The sequence below is a fragment of the Acipenser ruthenus genome, chromosome 3 (assembly GCF_902713425.1).
Source record: "Acipenser ruthenus chromosome 3, fAciRut3.2 maternal haplotype, whole genome shotgun sequence".
NCBI classification, from domain to species: Eukaryota; Metazoa; Chordata; class Actinopteri; order Acipenseriformes; family Acipenseridae; genus Acipenser; species Acipenser ruthenus.
The window spans coordinates 74,071,322-74,081,138 of record NC_081191.1 but is presented as its reverse complement, the minus strand read 5'-3'; the positions used below and the strand labels follow the sequence as shown (position 1 = coordinate 74,081,138).

The 9,817-nt window shown below is 38.4% G+C and overlaps 2 non-coding genes across 2 annotated transcripts; both read right to left on the bottom strand.

Annotated features, from left to right (window-relative positions):
- Positions 1–9,212: 9,212 nt before the first annotated feature.
- Positions 9,213–9,285, bottom strand: trnaa-agc (transfer RNA alanine (anticodon AGC)). The gene has a single exon. It is a non-coding gene; the product is annotated as a tRNA-Ala (tRNA).
- Positions 9,286–9,581: 296 nt separating this feature from the next.
- Positions 9,582–9,669, bottom strand: trnay-gua (transfer RNA tyrosine (anticodon GUA)). The gene is given in 2 exon segments: positions 9,582–9,617; positions 9,633–9,669. It is a non-coding gene; the product is annotated as a tRNA-Tyr (tRNA).
- Between the last annotated feature and the right edge of the window lie 148 nt (positions 9,670–9,817).

The window sequence follows — 9,817 nt, the reverse complement described above, 5'->3', positions numbered from 1 at the left end:
GCGTCTGCTAAGAAATAAATAATAATAATAATAATAATAATAATAATAATAATAATAATAATAATAATAATAATAATAACTGTACACTTCAATCAAACTGACACTTTTCATATGATTGCTATTTATTTTGGGGTTACTGAATGTAAGCTTTTGTTGTTGTTTAGCATTGGTTCATTTTGTCCAGTTGTTCACTGGTTTGCCTCCCATCTGGGGACCAACTTTTTGATTGGGGGCACTGTGCTCTTACAGGGCTGTGGTGGGGTACACCCCGGCCCTATGTGTATTTTGTTTATTTTGTGTTGTATTTGTTGTGTTATGATTTAAATGTATTGTTTAGTGTGTAAAAACACAATGTTTTATTGTTAATTATTTTACAGCATGGATGGGGTTAAAAATCCCCATCCATGCTAAACTCGTGCAGAATGTGTCCGTCTCCAGATTGATTAATTTATTACTGATCTGGAGACGGTCACGTGTATAAATGGGGTCAGTGTGTTCAGAGGCAGAACGAGAAACATGAGTCGTGAGATAAAAAGAATCATATAGAAAACAAATACTTGTTTTGTTCCATGACTGTTTTCTTTGTCTGTTTTGGCTACCATGCCGTTTACTTTTGAAAAAGTGTTTTGTTTTCTGTTTAAACATTTGGTTTATTATCAAACGTGCACATCAGCGCTTCGTACCCCGTAGTACTGTCTGTGTCCATTCTCTTCCTGGTCTGATATCACCCACAAGCCATCTGGGTCACAAGGGGTCATCCACATGTTGATTAGAAAATGTTGCATATTACATATGCAGAGTGTCCTATGTGTCAGGCAGTGTCAGCTATCATGCCAATTAGGCTGTTCTCTGTGAAACTGGGTGGTCACACTTTTGGCTATCTGCACCACTCATCAAAATTATCTGATTTTGTTCCTCTTTTTTTAACGACATTTCACTCCTGAAAGTAATAGAAAAAACATTATGTCTGGCTTATGGGATGCCCTCTATAGTAATAGTATAAAGAAAGTGGGAGCCAGCAGTGTTGAAAGGTCACCGCTTCATTTGATTTATTTCAAATCAGGAAATACTCAAATGGAATCAGCAACTAGGATTAATGGCAAGTTGATTCTGACTAACCCTTTAATAATCTATTTCTGAACTGAGATTTTGTTGGGCACTGATCTTGTGCAGCCCAGCACATTTAACATTTGGATTAGTGGAAATAGCAACCTAATGCAGTGACCAGGTGGTTTACTCATGGACTGAGAACCTCTGCCCAAGACCAACTACAGCGAACAGTTGGCCAAAGATATGGTGAAAGAATGAATGAAACCCTAAGGAATCTCACTGCAAAGGGCAACACATTAATCCACAGCCTGAACAGTACTGTACATCCTTGTGGCTTAACAATAGATCCACATTTTAATACATAGGAGGTCACACCTTCTGCATGCCCTCCCTGTTCTGATCAGTACACCTTGCTCAATATCGACATTTAGTGTTGAGGTTATTAACTTATTTTACTTATTTTATTATTCACCAGTCATATCTGATCACATTTGACTAATCTTGTGGAAAGTTTCTTTAAAACAACTGTATTGGATGCAGTGGCATCCAGGGATAGAGTTGGTTTAACCAGTCCAGCACCCTTTGCTTCACATTGCTCATGAAGTGCCCAGGTTATTTCATAACAGTTTTGCATATTATCTATTCTTTCTTATATAATCTTTCCTTATACTTTATAATGCTTGTTTCCCTCACTTGGAAGATCAGCAGGTTTTGTTAATTTAGAGCACAACAAACAACTGTTGGCTCAAAATTGGCTCAAACTATAAATATTTCTTTCAGATTGATCTAATCCGAGCATGCATAGTTTTGTGTGCTTTAGTAAACAACCTCTCTACTTTGAAAACAGAAATTTATTTTGGAACATACAGTACTGACTCCAGGCAAGTTGCTGGACAGTACAGATTGAAGCCCTCAGTTTTGTCATATTTTATAAACTAAAACCACTTCAGCTTTATATGGAGCTCCGTGACATTCTCTTGTCTGGAAGAAGAGGACTTAATAGTTGCACTTTGTGGTTTTGCTTAAACTCTCCAAGACATCATTGTGAAATTGTTTGCCTCAACAACACTCAGTCATTATTTTTACTGTTACCAGCTGTTATACAGTATCCCATTCTTTTTGTTAAAACATTACTATCGCTCTTATGATTTTATTTTTTGGAAAATAGGAGAAATAAAATATTAGCCAGTAGAGTTAAACATCATGCCAGTAGTGGGTCCTGGAAGATCTTTTGGAATGAGTGACCCCATGTAATATTTCCAACTATTCCCAGAGAACTGTTTTACCATGGCTCAAACAAACACATTCCTGATCTAGCATCACGTGTAAACTCTGTTTATTTGGAATGCTTTGTTACTGTACATTTCACCTGAATACCAGCAAACCTTTTTTGTTGTCTTTTTAAACAGGGGCATTATAAAGTAATCAGAATACATATCCATAAATAGGGCGCTTTCTTTAACCACATCACTCAGACAACATCATTTGTTTGCATGAATGCCTTGGTAATAGAGGCGACGGATGGATGAGATTGCCCATCCCAGCATAGCTACAGTACTAATTCACTTTGTCTAAAAGCAATGCAACAAAAACAAACAAGAAAACAGAGGACCCTGAAAAAATAGCACTAGGTTTAGTTCTAAATGTTAAAAGACAAGAAGGAGAAGGATATTTCTTAAATGGTAAGTTCCACACTCTGGTAAGACCCTGCTCCATGATCAGAAGTTGTCAGATGCTCATTCCCTCATAATTGAAAGCAAGCTTGTGTTTCATTATCTCATTTTTATAAAGTTTGATTTGACTCCAAAATACAAACCTCAAATCCGAAAAAGAAGACGGCAGTAGTGATTAAGAAATGAGTGTGTTGATTGAATATATAAATTTTTTACTTTAGAATGCCTGTCCATATGTGGCTGTACAGTTTACTGCAGGTGCTTTTCACGTTTAAAGAAAAGCATAAACGGGGCAGCCATGAAAATGATGGTACTATGCCAGGTTTTAGACTTTTAATGAAGTGCTCAATGAATCACAGAGGAAAACCTCTGCATGCACCAGACTGTGTTTATCTATACATCTAACTGAGAGCAATTTTCTTGGTATTTGAGTTCATTAGCCTTTATTGTAAACTTTTATTGTTATTACAAAGATAGACCATTGAGTTTAATGTAAATAATTCTAAAAAGTGACTTGTGTTTTTTTGCCAAGAAACCTCCTTGGTGCTAAAAGGGAATTTGGAATGAGGAGAGATGTGAGGGCCACCCAGCAAACACGTGACAATATGGTACAAGATGCTGGTTCATTTCAGAATATGTAAGGAATTGAACAGCTGGTATGCTATTCATGGCAAGGAGAAAAATATGTTTCCTTTGTTTCATGAATGCCAGGTGATTTGTGCTTGCCTAATGTCTTCAATACATATTGCTTCTTGGCAACCTTAAAATCAATTTACAATGATAAAGAGATAAGGAAAAGAGAGGTATTTCAGAAACTAAAGTACATCATTAAACATGAAAGATATCAGTCTAGCTCCCTGTTTGTTTCTTCTCCTTTTGAAAAACAATAAGAAGCAGCGCTTAGACTAATGCTAGGCCTGTGGCTCTTTATGCAGATAATGGAATGTAATTCAGTTTAAGTACAATGAAGCACTCATGCCTTTTTAATGTCCTCTGCACGTTACTGTATGCGCGCATGTTATTTCACTTTGATTTACTAAACTTTGCAATGCATTCGTAGATAAACTGTGTGCATGACACAAAAATGAATGATGAAAATGTTGTGTTATACAATATACTGGATATAACAACAGAAAAGTATGTGTAATATTATATTTAAAAAAGCAATGTACTCAGCAGGGGGAGCCTGGAAGCCATATCTCAGCACAGGGACAGAAGTGAAAAATATTGCACGCTGCATAGACTGTATTGATTATATTATTTACAAAGGTGTCTCTCTGTGAAACATGCTGAAGACAGCAATAGGCAGCTCAAAGTTGTTGTTTCTTCAAAAGCACAAAATGTGCCGTCCAACCAGACGTTCGCCTGTAGAAAGTTACAGTGCCTCAACATAAATTAACTCTGCTTTGCTTATTATTTAGAATATCACAGTGAAAAGGAAACAACATGGGGAAAGCAACATATATGGTGTATGCCCTCCTCAACATCCCTGATCTTAATTTAAGAAAGCACAAAGACATCAAGACATCAAGGGGGAAAACATTCTTTTTTGTCAGCCTTTTATCTTCTACGTAATGCAGTTTTGAAGTGGTGTTTTGGTGCTTTGATATAGAGGGTGAAAGGCCAAGTTAAGGTCAGAATTGCACAATCCATGTACTGTTACTGCACTAGGAACTCTACTCATTCACATTGCCCAATGAAGGCGGAGATCTGATTTGATTGCTGTGACAACAAGCATATCAACAGAAAGCTCAATTGAAGGATGATAGGCATTGTTATTAGTCAGGCTTCAGCCAATGCCAGTAGTTAGCCTGACATTGGGAATTTACATATTGTCAGTGAAGAGCTCCCTCTTGTGGTGAAATAGTTATGTTGTGAGGGTTCATTCGCAGTAAGGAGATTACAACTACTGTTCCAAATTCATTATCATAGAAACTATTCAGATTATCTACATGATTTCATTTTGTGTTTTTATAAGGACACTGAAGGAAGTCAAACAGTAGCAAACAAACTGATAGCAAGGCACAAAAACTGCTAACTTTCTTAAACCTAGTATGGTACCAGATATGTTTTTTGATATGAAAATAAATGTTTGCCATACAATTCGTCATCAGCTATAACCACTTTACTTTAGCATGGAGATTCATGAATACCCCTTTAACTGATAGCCATGCTGCTAAAACACCATAATGATAACATTTGCTTGTGGCGTTTATCTCCAGCAATGTCATTGTGTTCTCACACTCAGCTCTCTGCACATTATTATTATTATTATTATTATTATTTATTTCTTAGCAGATGCCCTTATCCAGGACGACTTACAATTGTTACAAGATTTCACATTATACAGATATCACATTATTTTTACATACAATTACCCATTTACACAGTTGGGTTTTTACTGGAGCAATCTAGGTAAAGTACCTTGCTCAAGGGTACAACAGCAGTGTCCCCCACTGGGGATTGAACCCACAACCCTCCGAGTCCAGAGCCCTAACCACTACTCCACACTGCTGCCCTGTTTGTTGCATCATTCTGCTGAATGGTTAATCTATGCAGCTGATGACTGCAATGAACTCAACATGTTTATATTTTAAACATTTTGCAAGTGTTGTATTGAATTGGTGACCGCACCTTTAATTGTGTACAGTTGTAATATAGGGAATAGCCTGCTGCAGCTGGCATGCTCAGTGTTGGTGAAGTCCTGATCTGACAACATGCAACACAGATAGCTCTTATGATTTACATACAGTTTATTTTTCAGTAAAAACAAGTTTAAATTGCAGCGAGTTTGTTCTGCTATATCTACATATTAAACACGCCAAGCAAAGCACATGGTCATACAATTGGAGAGCTAAATTTAGTAAATGGCAGGTTTATTTTTGTTTACTGCAATCAAGTGAGCTGCAGTACATAGTACACTTCCTAATTACAGTCCCAAGTATTTCTGTGTGTTCTGCTTTCACTTTTTTTAAACTTTGTTTTCCCTGCAACAGCTGACCCTGCTTTAGTATAAAACTCACACTACATACTGTTTTACGCAATGGTAATGGTGTTCTTAGATTACTGTGCCTGCTTAGAGATATTATCAGCTCATCATCTAACTATGAAATCTTGCAACTAAATCATACTTAAACTCCTGACGGTAAACAATGTAACAATCTATTATACGCAACAGACGAAAAAAAATCAAATTTGTGGACTCAAAACTTTATTTAGGTACTCTGAGATTTGACTGGCGAAAGAGAACGTTGTTTTTTTGGAGTTCAAAGATTTTTTTCAGCTTGGTAAAGTAACCTTTTCACTTCCTTGTGTGTTTAATTCTTGCACTTTTTACTGCATTACAGCCCTTTCATGTGAAAAGTATGCCTTCCTTGCAGCAAAGCTAAATGTACATGACGAAGCCACTGTCTGACACAGATTTAGTGCAGACTTCAATGCAACATGTATTACATTGAAGACAATGGAACTACCAAGAAAATAAAGTGGATTGATTGTACCACCCTACCTTGGATAAAGCTGTTGTTGCTCTACTCCTCCAACGGGCAGTTGATTGGAGAAACTCTGATCATTAGCATTAGCAATGCTTGTTCATCTTTATGACACTGACAAGTAAATAAAGAAGGCAGTTTAATTTGGTGTGAACCCATTTAATTAAATGCTTGTTTGTTATGAATAAAAGTACAGTAAACCAGACACTTTCTGCAAGAGACACTTAGGTCATTTTATTCAATGGAAACCTATTTTTGAAATTGGGTTCTTTGCACATTTCTACCCACATATTTGTCAATGAACCTGTGCGTTTAATGGGGTGCAAATTCATGCATAGCACAATACCAGGTTACACTATGTAACACAATTTTTGTTCCTGGGTAGTAAGTGTTATTTCCTAATTGCTTATGCCTCAAAAGTATAGAAAATGGCTATTATTCCCCACAAACTTTGCTTTTGTGACTAGGACAGTGATATTTTATAAATTTACCTATTTCCAATGAGAAAACGGGCGAATTTGTGTCTTTTCGTTCACATAAAGTCAGAAAAAAAACAACATATGAATCCAAATTAACATGTATTTATACTAAAGTAATACAAAAATGACTACAAAAGATTTAGAAGCGAGTAGTTTTTCGAGATTTACGATTATACTGTAAATCACTTTCACGAATCAGCCCCCAAATGTAGTCTCCCATCATGTTCTCATTATACTGTCCTTGGTAGCGGCCTTCAAAGTCTAGTATATCCTGGTGGAAGCGCTCGCCTTGCTCCTCCGAGTACGCTCCCATGTTCTCCTTGAATTTATCAAGATGAGCATCAAGGATATGGACTTTGAGGGACATCCTACAGCCCATTGTGCCGTAGTTCTTCACCAGAGTCTCAACCAGCTCCACATAGTTTTTTCGGCCTTGTGATTGCCCAGGAAGCCCCGAACCACTGCGACAAAGCTGTTCCAAGCCGCTTTCTCCTTACTTGTGAGCTTCTTGGGAAATTCATTGCACTCCAGGATCTTCTTTATCTGTGGTCCGACGAAGACACCGGCTTTGACCTTTGCCTCAGACAGCTTAGGGAAGAAGTCTTGAAGGTACTTGAAGGCTGCCGACTCCTTATCTAGAGCTCTGACAAATTGTTTCATAAGGCCCAATTTGATGTGCAGTGGTGGCATCAGCACCTTCCAGGGGTCCACCAGTGGCTCCCACTTGACGTTGTTCCTCCCCACAGAGAACTCGGTCCACTGTGGCCAGTCCCACCTGTGGTAGTGCGCCTTGGTGTCCTTGTTGTCCCAAAGGCAAAGATAACAGGGAAACTTGGTAAAACCGCCTTGGAGACCCATCAGGAATGCCACCATTTTGAAGTCTCCTATGACCTCCCAGCCGTACTCATCATACTTCAAGGCATCCAGCAAGGTCTTGATGCTGTTGTAATCCTCTTTGAGGTGCACCGAGTGAGCCAGGGGAAGAGACGGATACTTGTTACCATTATGGAGCAGCATGGCTTTGAGGCTCCTGGATGAGCTGTCAATGAAGAGGCGCCACTCATTCTGGTTACAGGCGATTCCGATTGCCTCGAACAGACTGGTCACATTGTGGCAGAAGCAGAGCCCATCTTGACGGGTGAAGAAGCTGGAAAAAGGTTGGTGACGCTTCCTCTGATCTGCGACTTGCACACTTTCATCCAACAAGTTCCACTGCTTGAGCCTAGGCGTCAAAAGCTCGGCATTGGACTCGGCGAGACCAAGATCTCTAATCAAGTCGTTGAGGTCTTTTTGGTTGGGTTGTAGGGGTTTCTCTCCTCAGCTCCACCTCTGAAATTGTCATCTGGATCTACAACGTCTTCCTCGCTCTCTGACTTGCTGCTCTCTTCTAAAGACGGCTGCTCTCTCTCCGGAGGAGTGGGTACGGGAAGCTCATGGCAGTGTGGCACCGGGGCGATGGATGAAGGAAGGTCCGGATACATGATAGCAGGTGCATTCTTGCCAGTCTGACGTTTAGAAGGGTCCACCCTGCAGAAGTAGCAGTTGCTTGAGTGGTCAGTGGGTTCCCGCCAAATTCTTGGGATAGCGAACTTCACGGCTCTCTTTTCCCCTTTGTACCATCCTACAAAAATACATTTATTTCACCCATGACTAATGTGTAAGAGATTCTCGCAACATTTTTCATATATGATATATTTTTTCAATAACATTGAAAATTGTAAAACATTTTAAAATGAAAAACTTTTACAATTTTAAAAATTTTAACAAATTTTATAACATAAAATTCCGAGCAACAATTGTCCATCTTACCTTCCAGAGTTTTTTTGCAGTGCTCGCAGGTGAAATGAGGTGCCCAGGGTTTGTCTTGATCCCCGAAAGGCATGCCGAAATATGCCTTGTAGGCCTCGCACATCTTAGCAGATGCTTCCACAGAGTACTTTTTCGCTCGTCTTGATAAATTGGCCGCAGACATAGCAAAATGCGTCTGCCGGATGCTTGCAGCCTCTTGATGCCATCTCAGAAAAATGCAGATATGTATCCACTTAGGCAGCTGGAACTAAACTGAACTGGTGGGCTTAAGGCCCCTGTATTTATACTACTATTTATATTACTGGAAAGTTCTAGAAAGTTCTAGAAGTTACTCCAAGTTTACTCAGCACTGAATCTATCTGGAATGTTCTGGAAAATAGTTAAATTTCAAAATATTACTGTCCTGGTCACAAAAGCAAAGTTTGTGGGGAATAATAGCCATTTTCTATACTTTTGAGGCATAAGCAATTAGGAAATAACACTTACTACCCAGGAACCAAAAAAAAAAAATTGTTACAGTGTTATCAGTGTGTGGCATGCATAAATGGTGCAATGCTGACACCTTGTGGATATACTAGGAATGTCAAGGCATTGTAAAATCGGTTCAGTCCCTCCTTGTCTTCACTGTGGGTTTATGATACATGAATAAAGAGGTATTGTTACTTTGAGATTATGGTACCCACACAGTAAAAAAAAAAAAGTATATACAATGGAGAATACGGGCATCGATCCCGCTACCTCTCGCATGCTAAGCGAGCGCTCTACCATTTGAGCTAATTCCCCCCAACAATAACTTGCTTTTTATACATATCAGAAGTCTTAAAATTGTGACAGTAAATTTAAGTAGTAAAACGACCAGACAAATTTGCTAACTCAAAAATAATAAATATTATATATAGCGTTTTCACACCAGTGTTTACAAACGTTAAAACTAATTAAATAGCCGATCCTTCACGGAAATTGAAATTATAACACACTTACCCCACAAAGAATTTGGTAGTAAAAGAAGTATAATAGAAAATATGTTGTGATTTAAATATACATTTTTTAAAAAAATTAGATACAAAAACTAAAAAAAGTCCTTCGAGCCGGATTTGAACCAGCGACCTAAGGATATCAATGTATTTCCACTACAGTCCTCCGCTCTACCAACTGAGCTATCGAAGGTACATGCTATTACGTTTCTGACCAGATAGTGTAGCTACAGCTACACACTTGTATCCTTGTAACACCTAAATAGGAACTTATGTTTCTATATAAATACTACAGCAGACCTGTCATCTCTCCCGTATTCACGAGTCTCCCATATTTTTGA